We start from the raw sequence: 21,605 nt of genomic DNA on the forward strand, positions 1-21,605 counted from the left end.
TTATTCCCTTAAAGTGACACTTAAGTCTGGGGAAAAAAAAAAAAAAGAGTTTTACTCACCTGGGGCTTCTACAAGCCGCCTGCAGCCCTCGCGGTCTCAATCGGATCCTCCTGTCCCCCGCCGCCAGCTTTTGTATTTGGCGACAGGCCTGGCCACGCATCTGCTTCGTCGCGTTCCTGTCCGTAATAGCGCCCTCTATCCTGCTATTGCTGCCAGGAATGCAAAGAAGCAGACGTGAGGGCACAGGAAGGCTGCAGGGGGCTGGTAGAAGCCCTAGGTGAGTCCGAATCAGTAGCTGATGTCCCCTTTTACATGAGAAATCTATTCCTTTTCACAAACAGACCTTCAGGGGGCGCAGTATGACTGATAATGTGGTGAAACCCCTCCCACAAGAAACTCTGAGGACCGTGGTACTCCTGGCAATTTCCTGTCTGTGAACCGTGTTGCATTGTGGGAAATAGCTGTTTACAGTTTCCAACTGCCAAAAAAGCATGCAGCAGCTACATCACCTGCCAGCAGTAAAAATGTCACCATGTAATAAATGTCAGAATGTAAATCAGGGATTTAAAAGATTTTACAATGGGCAAACACTGACTAAATCATTTACACATAATGATTGTAAAAATGAAGCATTTTTTTTATTACATTATTTTCCCTGGAGTTCCTCTTTAAGCATCCCTTTAACTCAAAAGTTGATCTCTGTCAGGCAAGAGTTTTTTTGGCTTGTTATTAGTGATCAGTGGGAGTCATAGTATACCTGACGTGAAAGAGATCTGGAGGCTACTATATTTATTTCCATTGAAAACAGCAGGGACAGCCATACTATCCCAGGGAAATAAAAACATGTATAAGTAGATAAATACATGTTCTAATTACATAACAGATGTACTGTACTGTCCCCTTTTGATTTGAGTGAATTTCATAACGTAAATAATGAGAAAACTGTTCCAGGCATTTTCCATTGTTACCGCCTCGGACTGAAGCCAATTCCGATGTCATTTCCTGCCTCTTTTTTTCTCCTCTGCTTGAAATGGTGTATGCGTTGCCCGCCCTTCTCCCCACTGAGTTTTGTACTAAAAACTTCACTGTCATATCTAGCTTGCTTTATAAACACATGTGAGCACAGCATCGATCATATTTCAGCAGCTTCTGCAGAAGGGTGAGGTGTAGTTCCCTTCTCAGCCTCTTGAAACACTAAACTGCCCTCACCCAATCAGTAAGGAGTTGGAATGTGGGATGGGAGATTACAAGCTTCTCGCTCCCCAGTAATGTACCAGAATAGAGCCAGGCTGACTGAGATACATTTATGATTATATAGGAATGCAGATCATACTGAGCAGTGGGTAAATGGAATTTGATTTTATGTACAAGACATAGTATAATAATATTACAGGTTTGCCACACTAGTAGTGACTGAATCCCACACCTGAGACAAGCATGCAGCTAATCCAGTCAGACATCTGATGTGCTTGCTTGTTCAGCTTGTACTATGGCTAATGGCTCATACACACGGGGTACGGCTGTCGCCGCAACCACGTGGCACGCGCGTGTTGCGGCGACAGGTCGCCCGTGTGTATGACGCGCGCGCCCCGAACCGTCGCCCGGCGGAGCTGTCGCCAGGCGATTGACATGTTCAATCGCCGGCTACAGCTGTTGCCGCAACTGTTGCTAGCGGACTAGCGACAGGAAACACAATGCAAGTGAATGGAGCATCCGGCCGGGGGATGCTCCATTCACAGACAGCTTCCGCTGCGTCTCTGCCTTTTTGCCGAGACGTGTGGATAGCTGTCGCTCCCTGGTCCCTTGTAGCCATGCAACGGAGGACAATTGTCCCCCGTGTGTATGTAGGTTAAAAGTTGCAGGACGGCCAGGCAACTGGCAGGGCTGGCGCTTGCATTATAGGCAAGGGGGGCAACTGCTGACAATCCCACTTTAAGCAATACCAGCAGTTGCCTGGCTGTCCTGCAACGTTTAGCCACAGAACCTGAACAAGCAAGCACATCAGATGTCTGACTGGATTAGCTGCATGCTTGTCTCAGGTGTGGAAGACCTGTAATAATATCAATAAACCAATCATGCTTGGTTTATGCTCTGTTTGAATGTCAGCTATTATAATTGAGATCTGCTCGTGTTGCTTCAGATAAATGGCTATACAGGACAGATGTGGAGTTGTGTATAGACTTGTTTACATATTCAAACAATCAGTTGGTCCTTCTCCAGACATGATTCTTCTAGGAAGATTCTACAAAGTGTTGGAACAACTGCGCAGGAATGTTGACATAATAGCAGCCCTAATGCCAGGTACACACACAATGAGAATTTGTCAGATTGATTATTTCCAACATGTCCGATCTGATTTCCGACTATTTTTCAGGGCTGTGGGGTCGGTACAAAAATCCACCGACTCCTCAGTTTAGGATTCCACCGACTCAGACTCCTCGACTCCGACTCCTCAGTTTAGGATTCCACAGACTCCGACTCCTCGAATTTGCATATTACAATCTTGTTGATTGAAAGTATGTAACATAAAATTCATCTCTTAACTGCCAACGCTTAGGAATTTTAAAAGACGACTGAAGTGAGAGGGATATGGAGGCTGCCATATTTATTCCCTTTTAAACAATACCAGTTACCTGGCTATTTGGCTGATCTTCTGCCTCTAGTACTTTTAGTCGTAGACTAAAACTAGTCCTTGGTAAGAGTACTTGTAAAAGGTACAGACCGGAACAAAGAACATCTATCAGGCCCTAGGCAATGTAACTGTGGGTACATGTAAGAATGATGTGCAGGTACTCTGTAAGGGAATGAGGGGATTCTTCCTCTATTACACAGTCTTCATGCACAATCTGAACCAGGTTTATGGGTGATAGACAACACCTCTGTGTTCAATGTGCACAACATTCTCAGTGGATTCCCTGCAGCTCTGTGGGGAGTGCATATGGAGAGTATAGTGCTACTGTGTAACAAAGTAAACCTGAGACAGATGAAAGTTTTACACATACCTGGGGCTTCCTCCAGCCCCCTTCAGGCTAATCAGTCCCTCGCTGTCCTCCTCCACCTGGATTTTCTGCTATGAGTCCAGGTACTTGAGCCAGTCTGGCGTAGTGCGCGTGCACACACTCCGCCGCCGGGAGCATACTACACCTGTGCAGCACTATTGTGCAGGTGCAGAATGTTCCTGGCTGTGGGAGCGGCATGCGGCCGGACTGCTCTGACTGGCTGATTTACCTGGACTCATAGCAGAAGATCCAGGTGGTGGAGGAGGACAGCAAGGAACTGATTAGCCTGAAGGGGGCTGGAGGAAGCCCTAGGTGTGTATAAAAAAAAGAAAAATAAATAAATAAAAAACAACTTTCTTTTCACCCGTCTCAGGTACCCTTTAATTCGTAGTCACCAAACCAAATTTTACCAACATATCAAATTATTAGATTTCATGAGCAAAGGGATTGTGTACATTTGCATAAACCAGCATCAACGCAGAATTATTTCCATCTCATTGACCATCTCTATTAGTGACACAGCTACACATCAGGCTTTATTCTTACAGCATAGATGATATTTAGTATATATAAGAGATTTCTGTGTACACATCATATATACAGTCACAATCAGATATGTATATCTGACTTTAAAAATACGGGCACTGCAGCACAAGTAACTAATTTTGATTGGTTTATTTCATTTTTGTGGGCTAAGCATAGCTATTACTGTATGTATAAATTATTTATGATGACTATTATCTGAGAAATAGAATATTTTATCATATTGTTTATTTTAATTACAGTTTAAATTCATTAGGATTCGGTGCATTTTTTCCTGACTCTGACTCCAGGTACACAAATTTGCTCTGACTCCACAGCCCTGCTATTTTCCTTTCACTTCTATGGGAAATCGATCATAAATCAGATCTGACATGTAGGAAATAATCGATCTGCCAGTACATCTGCCAGAAATTCTCATGGCGTGTACCTAGCATTGGGGCCTGCTTCCACCAGGGGCAAATGCGGCCCGAATCTGCAGCGTTTCCCCGCACTTGAGTCGGGGCGGAGAAACGCTGCCTATATTTCCAATTGTTTGCCGTCCGATTCGCACTGTGTTGTGATTCTGGGCCGCATGCTTCAGATTTCTGCACCACGCACCCGAATCCCTAGCCATGCATGCTCGCATCACTTCAAGTGTTGGCCTGCCTCCTGCAAGACACATGCCCTCAGTTAGTACAAATCTGACGGTGTCATTTCCGGGCTTCAGATGTATCTCTTCACCTCGACCCACAAATATTTGATGAGGCGGAGATCAAATGACTTTGGGTCAGAAAACACATCCATTCTTCACTGGTCAATTAAATCACTGTTACCTGTAGTATGAGAGCTTGCCTACTCAATCTGTGAATAGTATACAAAACCCTTCATACTACATGGAAGTGGTTAAATTAGTCAATCAAGATTGGATGTGTGTAAGCACCTGAAAGGAAACCAGAAGTAACTTAAAAAAAAAAAGTTTCACTTACCTGGGGCTTCCGCCAGCCCCTTGCAGCCACCCTGCGCCCGCGCAGAACGATCCTCCGGTCTCCCGATGCGGATAAGTTTCGTAATTGCCGACTTGCAAGTCTGCGGCCCTGGCTGCGTGCGTCCTCGTTCGTGCAGACGCAGTACGAGAACCTCAGGTTTGCTTTAAGCTGGCCAATGAAACAAGTGTTCTGAAGGCAGCTGAGCTGTGACAGGGTGCATTGTCCTGTTTAAAGTGGTCATCCCGTGTTGGGGAACAGTGTATCTATAAACAAGTTAATCTTAAAAGACACCTCAAATGGAGAGAGATCTTGAGATTGCCATATTTATTTCCTCTTAATCAATACCAGTTGCCTGGCTGTCCTGCTGATCCTCTGCCTCTAATACTTTTAGCCATAGACCCTGAACAAGCATGCAGCATATCAGGTGTTTCTGACATTATTGCCAGATCTGACAAGATGAGCTGCATGCTTGTTTCTGGTGTTATTCAGACACTACTGCAGCCAAATAGATCAGCAGGGCAGCCAGACAACTGGGATTGTTTAATTGGAAATAAATATAGCAGCCTCCATATGCCTCTCATTACAGTTGTTCTTTAAAAAGACCCAGAAGCCAATCTAAAGGAAAAAAATGAGATGCTTCCCTAAGAAGAGAGAAGGTTCTAAATCATCCAGAGGCTTCCCTTGTCCTCCTGGAGACCACTGCTGCAGCCTGGAACCCCCGCGTGAGCATGGCCACGTCTGCTCAGTAGCATGGCGCCACTTGTGGACAACTGCACAGGTGTGTCTGTACTCGCTCGTGCACGAAGAGCGAGGCCACGTAACATGTCCAACAATCTCTTGTCGGATATGTACCAGGGGTCCGCACACAGCAACAATGGGGTCAGGAGGATCCGGAGGCTTCTCACTTCTTAAGTATCTATTTTTTTCCCACCTTGCTTCGGTTACACTTCAAAAGATGTTTCCAGGGCTATCAGAGGATGAAGTATGTCCCAGGAGAGCATTCCCCAGACTATTATTTCTCCACCACACTTGTAGTGCTCACACTTGGCTAAGCAGGTTCATGGTGCTGCTTGCGCCATTTTCCACTCATCAAGTGACCAATTTGCAATGCTCCTGGGACACAGGAAGGGCACTTTGCAGTCACTCTAGGATTGCTAAGGCACACCTGATAGTTTCCTACAGCCCAAAACCAATATGGAAGACAGTTCATTATTTTCGGAGCTTTTACATCTGTGGCTGATGACTATGTGTTCCAGTCACTATAATTGAAAAATACTGACGTTGCCCATTACAAAATCATTTAGGCAGGGGGCAAATTTGTGGGAATTTTGCAGGCATTTTCTGCATTCACATTTTCCACATGCAATTTTAACGCATACATTCACAATTTTTCAGATGCCACTACATTTAAATTGGGAATGCGCACACCTCGTGGGAAAAAGAAGAGGGCTGGCCAATTTTAAATCTAACGCAACTAAATTTTAAGTAACGCAAATAAACACGAATGAGCAATTTCCAAGCGGGAATTGCACATCAACGGCCAAGTGTGTTTTGCCACGAATCTAACAAGTGTGCTTCCCGCCTAAATTCCCCTGCTTTCTGCATGTCGGGGGATCGAGCGCTGTAAAAACAGCGCAGGAGATTTGGGCGCAGCCAGCGGCACCATAGGCTGCAGAAAGAATTATGGCAATAGCGACACTCGGTGAGTAATTTGGACGCCGTCAAAAAATGGATCACAAATTACAATAAAAACACTGTAAATTGTCCGCCAGCAAGTGCTGGAAGCCAAATTACATCTTTCCCCACTATCCATAGCAGCCTGGAGGGGGAATAGTAATTAACGCCGCCAGGACTTGTGGAGGAGCAGGGTGAGCCATTTATCGGCTTTACCCTGCGTCCAAATCTCCCGGCGGCTGAATCATAGGTAGGCGTTGGGGATAACTGCTGTGATAGGCTGCTCTCTATGTTCTGAGCCATACACATGGAGCAGGGATCACACTTATGTCTGCAGAAACTTCAGACGATTCCTTGCCTTTTTCCACCTGATATGTGTCTTTGTCTGCGAATGAACCCAGGTGTTTTTTTTTTACAGTAGCCAGTGAATTTCCATGAGGAATCACCTGTTTTGCGCGAAAAAGTAGGCAGGATTGATTTTTACCGCTATACAGAATTGCATAAAACTCCAGCAAAACACCTGCAATTTTAACAAGTGTGAACCCTTCCTTATTCAGTGGTGTTATGTCATCCTGCATCACTGACAAACCCACCCAAACTAACGTGTACGGTGTGTCTAGCAGTTTGGCCACTCAATGTACATACACTGTTGTGACCAATAGTAAAACTAGTGCAGTGGTGGCTAACCTTGGCAAATAAACTGTGACAAAACTACAAATCCCATCATGCCTCTGCCTCCCTGCGTTATGCTTAGAGCTGTCAGAGTATTGCAAAGCCTCATGGGACTTGTACAGTACAGATCAAAAGTTTGGACACACCTTCTCATTTAAAGAGTTTTCTTTATTTTCATGACTATGAACATTGTAGATTCTCACTGAATGCATCCAAACTATGAAGTAACACATGTGGAAGTATAGCACATAACCAAAAAAGTGTGAAACAACTGAAAATATGTCATATTCTAGGTTCTTCAAAGTAGCCACCTTTTGCTTTGATTAGTGCTTTGCACACTCTTGGCATTCTCTTGATGAGCTTCAAGAGGTAGTCACCTGAAATGGTCTTCCAACAGTCTTGAAGGAGTTCCCAGAGATGCTTAGCACTTGTTGGCCCTTTTGCCTTCACTCTGTGGTCCAGCTCACGCCAAACCATCTCGATTGGGTTCAGGTCTTGTGACTGTGAAGGCCAGGTCATCTGGCGCAGCACCCCATCACTCTCCTTCCTGGTCAAATAGCCCTTACACAGCCTGGAGGTGTGTTTGGGGTCATTGTCCTGTTAAAAAATAAATGATGGTCCAACTAAATGCAAACCAGATGGAATAGCATGCCGCTGCAAGATGCTGTGGTAGCCATGCCGGTTCAGTATGTCTTCAATTTTGAATACATCCCCAATAGTGTCACCAGCAAAACACCATCACACCTACTCCTCCATGCTTCACAGTGGGAACCAGGCATGTAGAGGCCATCCGTTCACTTTTTCTGCGTTGCACAAAGACCCGGTGGTTGGAACCAAAAATCTCAAATTTGGACTCATCAGACCAAAGTACAGATTTCCACTGTTCTAATGTCCATTCCTTGTGTTCTTTAGCCCAAACAAGTCTCTTCTGCTTGTTGCCTGTCCTTATCAGTGGTTTCCTAGCACATATTCTACCATGAAGGCCTGATTCACACAGTCTCCTAGAGATGTGTCTGCTGCTAGAACTCTGTGTGGCATTGACCTGGTCTCTAATCTGAGCTGCTGTTAACCTGAGATTTCTGAGGCTGGTGACTCGGATGAACTTATCCTCCGCAGCAGAGGTGACTCTTGGTCTTCCTTTCCTGGGGCGGTCCGCATGTGAGCCAGTTTCTTTGTAGCATTTGATGGTTTTTGAGACTGCACTTGGGGACACTTTCATAGTTTTCCCAATTTTTCGGACTGACTGACCTTCATTTCTTAAAATAATGATTGCCACTCCTGTTTCTTTACTTCGCTGCTTTTTTCTTGCCATAATACAAATTCTAACAGTCCATTCAGTAGGACTATCAGCTGTGTATCCACCTGACTTCTCCACAATGCAATTGATGGTCCCAACCCCATTTATAAGGCAAGAAATCCCACTTATTAAACCTGACAGGGCACACGTGAAGTGAAAACCATTTCAGGTGACTACCTCTTGAAGCTCATCAAGAGAATGCCAAAAGTGTGCAAAGCAGTAATCAAAGCAAAAGGTGGCTACTGTGAAGAACCTAGAATATGACATATTTTCAGTTGTTTCACACTTTTTGGTTATGTACTTTACTTCCACATGTTAATTCATAGTTTGGATGCCTTCAGTGTGAATCTACAAACTCTTTGAATAAGTAGGCGTGTCCAAACTTTTGGTCTGTACTGTAGTTCTACCACAGCTGAAGTGCCAAGGTTAGCCATCACTGCTCTAGTGACTGTTAGTAACAGTCAGGTAACTTTTGGTCCTACGTGAGACAAGTAGTTTACAAATGTTTTGCTGTTGTTAGTAGTAATACCCAGGTGACTAGTAGCAACAGTTGGCTATCTAGGTATGATTATTGTATACAACCCTACCGCCTGTATTTTGTACCAGTTCTGTATTTTGTATATTGTTTTTTATATAGCATTGTTTGTATAATGTACCTCATGTTTGTTTCTTACTTAGTACAGCGCCACAGAATATGTTGACACTTTTAAAAATCCATAATAATTAGTAATAATACCCAGGTGACTAGTATAAACACTCGACACTAGTAGTAACAGTCAGATAACTAGTAGTAAAACTTTTATGACCAAAATAGTAACTAATAGCAATACCCAGGTGACTTGTAGTAACAGACAGATAACTAGTAGTAACACTTTTGTGACCAGAAGTAAGTCAGTTAACTTATAATAGTAATTCCCAGGTGAATAGTAATAACAGACAGATAACTAGTAGTAACAGACAGATAACTAGTAGTAACACTCTTGTGACCAGAAGTAACAGTCAGGTACCTAATAGTAATACCCATATGACTAGTAGTAACACTTAGTGTTGTCCGGATCATGAACGATTCGGATCTTTGATCCGAATCTATTTTGTGAGTCGCATCATCCGAATCATCAAAATGAGTGATTCGGATCGCAAAAGGGGCGGGCCAGGAGCGACACGCCCCCTCTCAGCGGGCAGCGGGGTCCTGGAAGCAGAGCAGAGATGGATCGCTCTGTTGGATGGGAGGCAGCCTTGCAGGGAGACAGGTAGATGAGAGAGAGGGGACATGGGTGCCACTGCTAGATATGTGTAGAGCACACATACTGGCTGCAATGTGCTGCCCATTATAGGCTGGCTGTTACGTAGTTGTGCACAGTGAACACATTGGAAACTTTTGGCTCAGCTCAGCACAGCTCAGTAACTTTGCAGGCACTGTGATTGCAGCGCAATATGATCCTCCTAAACAGCTGCACTTTACTTTGGGGAATGCTTTCTTTCACTGTGCGACGTTTGCATGCAAAGTACACATTTGAGCATATAGGTGTAATGTATGTAAAGCATATGATTGCAGCATGTGGGTATTGTGTGCAAACAAACATTTCTGCTCTCTGCTCCTCCCTTCTCTGTCCACTCCCTGCCCTCTGTCCATCTTCTCCCCTTCTCTGCGTGTCCACCCCCCTCTCCTTCTCCTGCCCTGCTAGTCATTTCATCCCCGAAATGCTTCCGTAGTCAAATACTCCGAGATTCGGATCAATGATCCGATTCGAATCATCCGGATCATTGAAAAGATCCGAACTTCCCATCTCTAGTAACACTCTTGTGACAAGTAACAGTCAGGTAACTAATAGTAATTTCCAGGTGACTAGTAGTAACAGACAGATAACTAGTAGTAACACGCTTGTGCCCAGAAGTAACAGTCAGGTAACTGATAGTAATACTCAGGTGACTAGTAGTAACAGACAGATAACTAGTAGTAGTAACACTCTTGTGACCAGAGGTAACAGTCAGTTAACTAATAGTAATTCCCAGGTGAATATTAGTAACAGACAATTAACTAGTAGTAACAGACAGATAACTAGTAGTAACAGTCAGGGGACCAGTAGTAATGCGTCTCCCATATGTTAGTCAGTCTCCTCCCTCACACTCCAGGCTGGCTCGTATGTCTCCTCAGAGCGGCTCACTAGTCTCCACCCTGACAAGCATCTACATGGGAATTCCCACACATGCTTGTGTTGGTTTCGTCCACCTCCTCAGGCTCCAACTTGATAAGACCCGAAGTCCCGCCTCCCCAGCAGCGACCACCAATCTGGAACCGTAGAACGCATCTCCCCGGTGTGGTCACGCCCTTCCCTTCTCAGGTTTCTATGGCGACGCGCGGCCTGCACCTCTCCCGCTCGCAGCAGGCGCCGCCATTTTAAAAAGGGGAGGGGTGACAGAACCGTTTGACGTCGTCATAACGACCGAACGCCGCCCGGTTATTCGGTGCGTCCAACACTGCTCTAGGCACTTACCTAGCGGCGCCTCCCTCGCGGCACAGCCGTGTCCTGTCAGTCCGCGCGCGCTCCCGGCTTCACTCCAGGGCTGAACCACTGGGGCCGCCGGGGGAGGGTGACACCGGCCCCACCCAACAGGTAACGCAAAGGGCCGCTCGGGGCGGCGGGGGGCCCGGACCCGGAGAGGTCGGTGTTGTTGTTGTTGATTCCTGTTGCCGGGGTTCTTGTCGCCACGACTACCGTGGCTATGGCCGCTCCGTCCCTCACCCGGGCAACTGTTGCTAACGTCCCTCCCCCTTCTTCCTTGTCGTCAACGGAGGGAGACCAAAGAGCGCATCCTATTGGCTGAAGGTCGCGTCAGTCAAAGCACAGCGGGCTAGCTGGTAAAGGAGGGCGTGGCAGCTGGAGCACGGTGGGCGGGACTCCATGCGCTTCTCGTGTTCTCATTGGCGACAGCCGTGTCTGTAAAAGGCCGGGCGCTGCTGATTGGATCGATGGGTGCTGGGCTTTGCCTCTGGTGTTTCCATGGTAACTGTTGCCACCCTTTGAGTTGTTGATAGGCCTGTGCTGGATTCCTGTCAGCTTGTGACTGGGCGAGGAGAGCTGCCACTTAGCTCTGTCAGTACTGCGCATGCGTGAGGAATTTCTGGCGTTGTGGTTCACGTCGTCCACGTATGCCTTCTCATTTCTCAAGTACAGCTAATGTGACAGGACAGGTGCAAAGGAAACACCCTCACCTGTGGCCTCCAGCTAGATCAGTTATTATAGTGAATATTCCCTTCAACGCCAAGCAGTGGAGTGGCAGTAGGGGATGCAGAGGTTTCAACCGCAGCAAAGCCCAATAGGGTGCCTCCTTTATTCATCTTGTTAGCTTTTCATTGATTTTATGCTGCTAATGATCATTCTTTATGTGCAGTGCATAGAAGTAAAAACTGTTTCCCAAGTCAAAAGGCTTTTGCAACTATTTCGCCCAACTATCATCCAAACTTGGTTGGGCGAATGTACGCGACTAGACCAGCAACTGATAACAGGCAGTTTGCCCGATCCAACCAGTGGATCAACTCACATGGCTGTTGGGCTGATATCGTGCAGTTGGCCGGGTGTGTACAACGTTGTTTGAAAGACTAGTGCTTGTTTTGAATGCGGCCACATCGTGCAGTCCGTCATTCCGCTTGCGCTAACAGTATGCAAATGATCTGGATGTTCATTTGATTGTTGCGTGAAAAATAAAAATCGTATAATCGATTGGTCGTGTGGTCGGTCATGTGGTGGAGCTGAATACACAGAGAAAGGAGTCGCCCACCACGGATTAGGTGCAGGACCAATATTGTAATCAAAGAAATTCCAGAGGGTCCGCACACTCTTAAAGAGGAACCCCAGTGAAAATAATATAATAAAAAAAAAAAGTGCTTCATTTTTATAATTATGTATAAACGATTTAGTCAGTGTTTGCCCATTGTAAAAGCGTTCCTCTCACTGATTTACATTCTGACATTTATCACTTGGCGACATTTTTACTGCTGGCAGGTGATGTCACTGGAAGTAGCTGCTGCTCGCTTTTTTGGCAGTTGGAAACAGCTGTAAACTGTTATTTCCCACAATGTAATGAGGTTCACAGACAGGAAAATGGTCCCCACAGTCTCCTTTGGGGGGGGGGGGGGGGGGGGGCTTCACCACAATATCAGCCATACACAGCCCCCTAATGACCCATTTGTGAAAAGGGATAGATTTCTCAAGTAAAATGGGATATCAGCTACTGATTGGAATGAAGTTAAATTCTTGGTCACGGTTTCTACCAAGTCTTATTTATTCAATAATCGTGACACAACCATTCCAAAGACCAACAAATCGTTGTCAAGGCTACAGTGTAGAATGGTTACCGCTGATTGCGGTACAGATGCTGCTTGCTGTCCTTGGGGGTCCCTCCCAAGCCTTCCAGAAGTTCACTCTGAGCTGCGCATCATGGGCTTGATTCACTAAACCGTGACAACTCAAATATCACACCTTATGAAAAGATATCACACCTTATCAAAGTTAACACGCCTTATCAGAGTAGCTAGCAAGCGCTACGAACTTATGCCTGCTAATTGGCAATGGCACTTGTCCTGCCCTGAGCCCCTGCGGGTTCGTAGCACATGCTATGCTACTCTGATTAGGCGTGTTAAAGAGACTCCGTAACAAAAAATGCATCCTGTTTTTTATCATCCTATAAGTTCCAAAAGCTATTCTAATGTGTTCTGGCTTACTGCAGCACTTTGTACTATCACAGTCTCTGTAATAAATCAATGTATCTTTCCCTTGTCAGACTTGTCAGCCTGTGTCTGGAAGGCTGCCAAGTTCTTCAGTGTTGTGGTTCTGCTATGCACTCCCCCCTCAGGGGGGAAAGAAACACACAAATGATCTCTTGAGATTCAAAAGGAAGGCTGTATACAGCCTGCTTGTGTATGGCTGTATTTTCTATGTGTGGACATACTGTACATCAACTTACTTCCTGTTTTGGTGGCCATTTTGTTTGTTTATAAACAAACTTTTTAAAACTGTTTTTAACCACGTTTAATGCGGCGGGGAGCAGCGAAATTGTGACAGAGGGTAATAGGAGATGTCCCCTAACGCACTGGTATGTTTACTTTTGTGCGATTTTAACAATACAGATTCTCTTTAACTTTGATAAGGTGTGATATCTTTTCATAAGGTGTGATATCTTTGATAAGGTGTAATATTTGAGTTATCACGGTTTAGTGAATCAAGCCCCATGTGCGAGTTCCGAACTGGAGATGCACCATCCACAGTGAGAAAAAGCATTCATGGACAATTTGCTTTACTTTCGCTGATTACGTGTGGTGTGCAGCTGGCGCTTGTGCAGTCCTGAGTCATTGCAGCGCCACTTGGGGTAATCTCATGGAAAAGTTAGTGAAGGATCCCAACTAAGGGCCCTTTCACACTAGAGGGCTTTTTCGGCGTTTTAACGCCACGGCCATAGTTGGCGTTTTCCAAGGTAAAATGAAAGTCCATAGACTTTCATTTTACCTTTCACACAACGTTGCGTTTTGAAGCTCCCAGGAGCTTTTTTTAGGGCTGACCGCGGCGTTTCTCATTACAATTGATAGTAATGTGTTGGTGTCAAAACGCAGCATTTTAGCCTTTTACCACTGCCTGTCGTGTGAAAGAGCCCTTAGAGGACTTGGGAACGGGAGGGACCCATGAGGCTAGGAGCACACTGCATTGTGCGGTTTTTCGTTTTTTTTGTTACGTTTTTGTATGCGTTTGTGTATTTCATAAATTTTTCATGCATTTGTGTTTCGTGTGGTGTTTTTTTTTTTCCCCCCTTTATCAATGGGTTAAAATACCGTATCATATTTTTAAGTTTCAAAACTTCTATTGAAAGTGCATCAAATTGTGACCGTATCACAAGGGTGAATAAAATTTGAAATTCAAACATACATAATATATAAGATGGGGAAAAAAATAAGACGATATGGGCAAAGGTCCTTCTAGAACATTACTTTTTTTTTTTTTTTTTTTTAGATCAAGAAATTCGAATGATTATCCCGTGTTTTTGAGAAAAATCTGATTAGATTTAAAGAGAGTCTGAAGCGAGAATAAATCTCGCTTCAGACCTCATAGATAGCAGGGGCACGTGTGCCCCTGCTAAACCGCCGCTATCCCGCGGCTTAACGGGGGTCCCTGATCCCCCCCCCCCCCCCAAATCCCCTCGTTTCAGCGGGGGAGCGCTTCCTGGTTGGGGCAGGGCTAACCGCCGCAGCCCTGCCCCACGCGCGTCTGTCAGCGCATATCTCCGCCTCTCCCCCGCCCCTCTCAGTCTTCCTTCACTGAGAGGGGCGGGGGAGAGGCGGCGATGCGCCGCTGATAGACGTGACTGGAGGCAGGGCTGCAGCCGTTAGCCCTGCCTCCAGGAGCGACCAAGTCTAAGACCAAGTGTCGCAGTGGGGGGGTTGGGGGTGAAGGGACCCCCGTTTAGCGGCGCTATTGCGGCGTTTTAGTAGGGGCACACGTGCCCCTGCTAACTATGAGCTCTGAAGCGGGATTTATTCTCGCTTCAGAGTCTCTTTAAATTGTTAGAAATCTTTCAGTTTATATCTTTATTTGTATTGTTAAAAATAATATGGTTGAACATTTAGGCTGCTTACACACCAAGACGTTACAGGCGCACGTTAGTGCGCCTGTAACGCTCCCCCAACGCACAGCAATGTAACACAAGTGGGCTGTTCACACAGCCCACGTTGCGTTACATGTAACGCTGCACGTTCTGTGCAGCATGCTACGGCGTTGGAGCGGCTATAGCCGCGTTAGACTGTTTGCACATGCTCAGTGGGGGGGGGGAGGAGGCGGGGAGAGCCAGCTACAGTAGCCGCGCACATGGCTACTTAATATTCACTGCACTGGCGGGCGCTGATTGGCCGGCGGGACCACGTGATGCGGAGTGTCTCGCTCCGCATCACGTGGTCCCGCTGGCCAATCAGCGCCACTCTGGGAGACATTATAGGACTCGAGCCGCCTAACGCGGCTCACTCTACCGTCGGCTCTTGCAGCACCAAACGTTGTGTTAGGTGCACGTTATGCGACCTTAACGTGCCACCTAATGCAACGTCTTGGTGTGCAAGAAGCCTAAATGTTTATTTCTTTGTTGCAATCATTGTAGTGTTTGTTTTTGTTTGTTTTTCCCCCAAACCAGACCACATGTGTCTGTATAGCAAATAAATATTTTTAATAGAAGGGCTTATTATGGGGAGAAAAATCTGTCTCCACCTCTGTGTGTCTTCTTATAGTCTGTGTCTCAATGGGTTCGGTTCCCTTGTCCTCTCTATTTTCCCCTTCTGGTTCTATCTCTGTTTATCCTGTGGATGTCTTTGTTTTCCTCCCTACTTGTTCTTTTATGTGGACTCTCTTGTACTCTCTCTTTCTGTCTGCTGTGTGTGTTGCTATAAGTTTTTGGTTTTTTTTTTTATGTATATCTGTTCGTGGCCGATCTGTGTTTCTTTGCGTTCTCTCTCTCTTTCTTTCTCTCTCCTCTCTCTCTTTCTTTCTCTCTCCTCTCTCTCTTTCTTGTAAAATCTCTGCGTCGCCACTGACTTGCATAATTTCCGCTTAACACACGTCACCGCGGAAGTTGATCCATAATGCACTGATGCTTTTGCATCAGATACGAAACTTCCGACCTATCGCAACGCATCGGGTATGAAATATCCATTGCTCGATCTCTGGAGTCAGATCAGAGAAGTCAACTCTCCTAAACATTACATTGATGCTAAAATACAAACTTCTCTCCCTCACTGTTCCCCTAGTGCCAGCTTCTGCTGATCGCATCATCAGCAGAAGCCAACACTAGGGGAGCAGTGCAGGAGAGGAGAGGTCTGTGATCATGATGGATCAGGTGAGCCGGTGCTGCCGTTGCTTGTAACTATACACGCGGAGGGTAGACAGGACAATGCAGGGAATCCCCGACATCGTGGCGATTCGTATCGGTGGGCATTTGTAAGTTGGAGATTCCCTGTATTTGGCATATAAGACGCAGGGACTTTTCTCCCCTTTTTGGGGGGAGTAAACAGTGCATCTTATACAGTATGTCGAAAAATGTGGTACTCCTGGAGAAGTAACGATGAAACATTGGATACAGCAGATGCTTTTCTGTCTTGTTTACAATGTGCTATGGCAGCTAAATGTGTGTAGCGTATGAGTTTTAACCCTAGACTATAGATGAAAATTGATGACTATAGCAGTCAAGATGATCTGCAAATAATTCTGAGTTGATGCAGGATTATGACTTTCACATAATCAAGATAAAAACAATGCAGCCTTTAAAGCAAATCTATAAGAAAATAAAAAAAACCCTCTGCTCGCCTGTGCAGTAGAGCGGACCCGATCGTCTGTTTATGCCTGAGCCCATCAGAAAGCCGCTACTCTGCCTGTGCTGGAGGCGGGGTAGGTAAATACTGTTGCACCTGCGCAGTGCTTGTCGGGGAAATTTTCAGGGGAACCAGCACAGGATCCTCCAGGCTAAAAAGGAAGGGGGAAGCCTCATTGGGATCCTGAAGTAAGCACCCCATAGGGGCTGGTTTTTACCTTACAGCTATATATATATATATATATATATATATATATATATATATAGCTGTGGTACATTTGGCGTGCGCAGGCAGCCCACTGCAATGTTACCAGTAAGAACTCTAGGGGAACGCTTGTAGGCTCAGTGTAAACCTAGACATCAATGTATTAACAGGCAGCCATAAATATTATCATGCAAAGAGAGTATGTGGATTGTCCTTACTCTTCTCATCAAAAAATATCTGATCCTGCGGGGCTTTACTTCCATTGTAGACTGGTGTCAGATAATGGCTATGTGTGATGCTATACAAAGGCATGAATGGGTCGTCAGTGCCAGCAGTGGGGACACCATAGGCCAGCCTTTCCCAACCCATGTGCAACATTCATGTGTCGTGGCAGCCTCGGGTATGTGTCGCCGCCCCGCTCTCTCTCCCTCCACCTGCTCTCCATGTAATTAGAGCAGGGCTACAAGAAAATGGCCGCAGATGCCCACAGCCGTGGGTGTCGGCAACCATTTTGTTGTAGCCCTGCTATAATTCTACATGGAGCGGAGACAGAGCGGGGCGCTGAAGAGACATCATCGCTGGAATCCATGGAGCTGGGTGAGTGAGCCTGCTCATGCTACTTGGTGGGGCACCGGGCACCTATGCTTGGCAACCTACACCTGACTTCCTAAACTGGGGACGCCTATGCTTGGCTACCTATGGCACCCTACATACCTATACTGAGGGCACCTACATCTGACTTCCTATACGGGGGACGCCTATGCTTGGCTACCTATGGCACCCTACATACCTATACTGAGGGCACCTACATCTGACTTCCTATACGGGGGTCACCTATGCTTGGCCTACCTATAGTGAGGGTACTATTCGGGAGGGGGGGGGGCATGCACCGTGGCTAAAAATGTGCAGTGCAAATTGTCGTCGCTGTGCGAACATTTCAAATCGTTGGGGTGTGATGTGTCACGGAGATCTAAGTGGTGTGAAGTCACAACTAGGGATGATATGCAAATTTTTCCAAGTTGGTGCAAGTTTGTATGCAAATATATGCATATTGAAAATGGACCAATCCATTTAAACCTGGGTTTAAATGGATCGGTCCGTTTTCAAACTGCATACATTTGCATACAAATTTGCATAATTTCGAAAAAATTTGCATCTCATTGATCATCCCTAGTCACAACTTCGAAATGGTTGGGAACCACTGACATAGGCTGTACATGTGGACAGCGTGGTGTGGGCCGTGCATGTAACATAGCAATTCTCTATGCTACAAGAATAACATGCACGTTATAAGGCGCACAGTGTGCTTTGCCTTATGCCAGCGTTGTAGAATGTATGTTACACAACTAACATGGGGCTTGATTCACTATGCGGTGCTAACCTACTTAGCACGTCTAAAGTCTTTAGGCGCGCTAATCAGGGTGCTAAGTAGGTTAGTACCGGTTTTCTCAATCAGATCGTGCGCTAAGTGCCGCGTGCAAAGTTTTGCGCGCGCAAAGTCCTATGCGCGCGCTAAGTCCCATAGGCTTTAATGGGCACTTCGCACGGTGCGCCCTGCACTCTGTGTAGTGTTGGGCGAACACCTGGATGTTCGAGTTCACAAACGTTCGCCGAACATGGCTGCGATGTTCGGGTGTTCGCGCCGAACTCCGAACATAATGGAAGTCAATGGGGACCCGAACTTTCGTGCTTTGTAAAGCCTCCTTACATGCTACATACCCCAAATTTACAGGGTATGTGCACCTTGGGAGTGGGTACAAGAGGGAAAAAAATTTAGCAAAAAGAGCTTATAGTTTTTGAGAAAATCGATTTTAAAGTTTCAAAGGGAAAACTGTCTTTTAAATGCGGGAAATGTCTGTTTTCTTTGCACAGGTAGCATGCATTTTGCCGCCATGCAGTCATAAATGTAATAAAGATAAGAGGTTCCATAAACAGGGACCGGCAACGCTAACCCAGCAGCAGCACACGTGATGGAACAGGAGGAGGCGCAGGAGGAGAAGGCCACGCTTTGAGACACAACAACCCAGGCCTTGCATGAGGACAAGAAGCGTGCGGATAGCATGCATTTTGCCGCCATGCAGTCATAAATGTAATAAAGATAAGAGGTTCCATAAACAGGGACCGGCAACGCTAACCCAGCAGCAGCACACGTGATGGAACAGGAGGAGGCGCAGGAGGAGAAGGCCACGCTTTCAGACACAACAACCCAGGCCTTGCATGAGGACAAGAAGCGTGCGTATAGCATGCATTTTGCCGCCATGCAGTCATAAATGTAATAAAGATAAGAGGTTCCATAAACAGGGACCGGCAACGCTAACCCAGCAGCAGCACACGTGATGGAACAGGAGGAGGCGCAGGAGGAGAAGGCCATGCTTTGAGACACAACAACCCAGGCCTTGCATGAGGACAAGAAGCGTGTGGATAGCATGCTTTTTACCGCCATGCAGTCATAAATGTAAGACAGATAAGAGGTTCAATAAACAGGGACCAGAAACGCTAACCCATCACAGATGGTCATTGTTTATGTTACTTGGTTGGGGTCCAGGAGTGTTGCATAGTCGTTTCCAATCCAGGATTGATTCATTTTAATTTGAGTCAGACGGTCTGCATTTTCTGTGGAGAGGCGGATACGCCGATCTGTGATGATGCCTCCGGCAGCACTGAAACAGCGTTCCGACATAACGCTGGCTGCCGGGCAAGCCAGCACCTCTATTGCGTACATTGCCAGTTCGTGCCAGGTGTCTAGCTTCGATACCCAATAGTTGAAGGGTGCAGATGGATTGTTCAACACAGCTACGCCATCTGACATGTAGTCCTTGACCATCTTCTCCAGGCGATCGGTGTTGGAGGTGGATCTGCACGCTTGCTGTTCTGTGGGCTGCTGCATGGGTGTCAGAAAATGTTCCCACTCCAAGCACACTGCCGATACCATTCCCTTTTGGGCACTAGCTGCGGCTTGTGTTGTTTGCTGCCGTCCTGGTCGTCCTGGGTTTGCGGAAGTCAGTCTGTCGGCGTACAACTGGCTAGAGGAGGGGGAGGATGTCAATCTCCTCTCTAAAGTCTCCACAATGCTATACAGTGGTGGCTGAGCGGTGTACTACTGTTCCCAGCAGCGACACAGAGCACAATGGTATACAGTGGTGGGTGAGTGGTGTACTACTGTTCCCAGCAGCGATACAGAGCACAATGCTATACAGTGGTGGGTGAGCGGTGTACTACTGTTCCCAGCAGAGACACAGAGTGGCAGTAAACACAATGCTATATAGTGTGGCTGAGTGGTGTACTACTGTTCCCAGCAGCGACACAGCGCACAATGCTATACAGTGGTGGGTGAGCGGTGTACTACTGTTCCCAGCAGAGACACAGAGTGGCAGTAAACACAATGCTATACAGTGGTGGCTGAGTGGTGTACTACTGTTCCCAGCAGCGACACAGAGCACAATGGTATACAGTGGTGGGTGAGTGGTGTACTACTGTTCCCAGCAGCGATACAGAGCACAATGCTATACAGTGGTGGGTGAGCGGTGTACTACTGTTCCCAGCAGAGACACAGAGTGGCAGTAAACACAATGCTATATAGTGTGGGTGAGCGGTGTACTACTGTTCCCAGCAGCGACACAGAGCACAATGCTATACAGTGGTGGGTAAGCGGTGTACTACTATCCCCAGCAGAGACACAGAGTGGCAGTAAACACAATGCTATATAGTGTGGGTGAGCGGTGTACTACTGTTCCCAGCAGCGACACAGAGCACAATGCTATACAGGGTGAGCGGTGTACTACTGTTCCCAGCAGAGAGACAGAGTGGTAGTAAACACAATGCTATATAGTGTGGGTGAGCGGTGTACTACTATTCCCAGCAGCGACACAATGACCGGGGGACCCTGGCTAGCCTGGCTGGAGAGAAAACTACCCTGCCTGCCTACCCAAAGCTAAACCCACAGACAAATGGCGGAGAAATGACGTGGATCGGGTATTTATTTACCCGAACCACGTGACCCGTTCGGCCAATCAGAGCGCGTTCGGGTCCGAACCACGTGACCCGTTCGGCAAATCACAGCGCTAGCCGAACGTTCGGGTAACGTTCGGCCATGCGCTCTTAGTTCGGCCATATGGCCGAACAGTTTGGCCGAACACCATCAGGTGTTCGGCCGAACTCGAACATCACCCGAACAGGGTGATGTTCTGCACAACCCGAACAATGGCGAACACTGTTCGCCCAACACTAGCTCTGTGCAGTGCGTGCGTAAAGTTTTGTGCGCGAAAAGCTTGTTTAGACGTGCTAAGGGGGTTTTCACAGGCGTGCTAACAGTTAGCACTTCTTTGTGAATCAAGCCCCTGATGTTAACTTGGTTTTAAAGGGAGCCTAAACTGAGAAGGATATGGATTTTTCCTTTTAACCTCCCTGGCGTTCTGGCTTTGAACAATTTTTTTTTTTTTTTTTTTTAAACACGCAGCAAGCACTTTGCTTGCTGCGTGTTGTACCTGATCGCCGCTACCCGCAGCGATGCAGGGCCTAACCCCCCCAGACTTCGTGCGCTGCCTGGCCAATCAGTGCCAGGCAGCACTGAGGGGTGGATCGGGACTCCGTGACGTCATGACGTCACGACGTTCGTCGCCATGGCGACGGGGGGAGCCCTCCTGGAAATCCCGTTCAGAACAGGATTTCCGGAGGGGTGATTGCGGCGATCGGAGAACAGGAAGGGACGCCGCAGGGAGGGGGGAATCATGTAGCTAGCGCTAGGCTAGCTACATGATAAATAAAAAAAAAAATGTGCAAAAAACGTTCCCATGGAATCAGAACGCCAGGCAGGGTAAAATAATACCAGTTGCCTGACTCTCCTGCTGATCCTGTGTCTCTAATACTTTTAGCCACAGCCCCTTAACAAGCATGCAGATCAGGTGCTCTGA

At 46.7% G+C, this 21,605-nt stretch overlaps 1 protein-coding gene across 4 annotated transcripts in view; it reads right to left on the bottom strand.

The window, feature by feature from the left end:
• Positions 1–10,954, bottom strand: part of RFX1 (regulatory factor X1) — a 63,587-nt gene extending 52,633 nt beyond the window's left edge. For 3 of the 4 annotated variants that reach the window (XM_068274181.1, XM_068274180.1, XM_068274179.1), the window contains exon 1: positions 10,646–10,954. The gene's annotated coding sequence lies outside the window, so the exon portion shown is untranslated. The remainder of the gene's footprint in view (positions 1–10,645) is intronic. The other variant, XM_068274182.1, reaches the window with a different exon arrangement.
• Between the last annotated feature and the right edge of the window lie 10,651 nt (positions 10,955–21,605).

The sequence above is a fragment of the Hyperolius riggenbachi genome, chromosome 3 (assembly GCF_040937935.1).
Source record: "Hyperolius riggenbachi isolate aHypRig1 chromosome 3, aHypRig1.pri, whole genome shotgun sequence".
NCBI lineage: Eukaryota > Metazoa > Chordata > Amphibia > Anura > Hyperoliidae > Hyperolius > Hyperolius riggenbachi.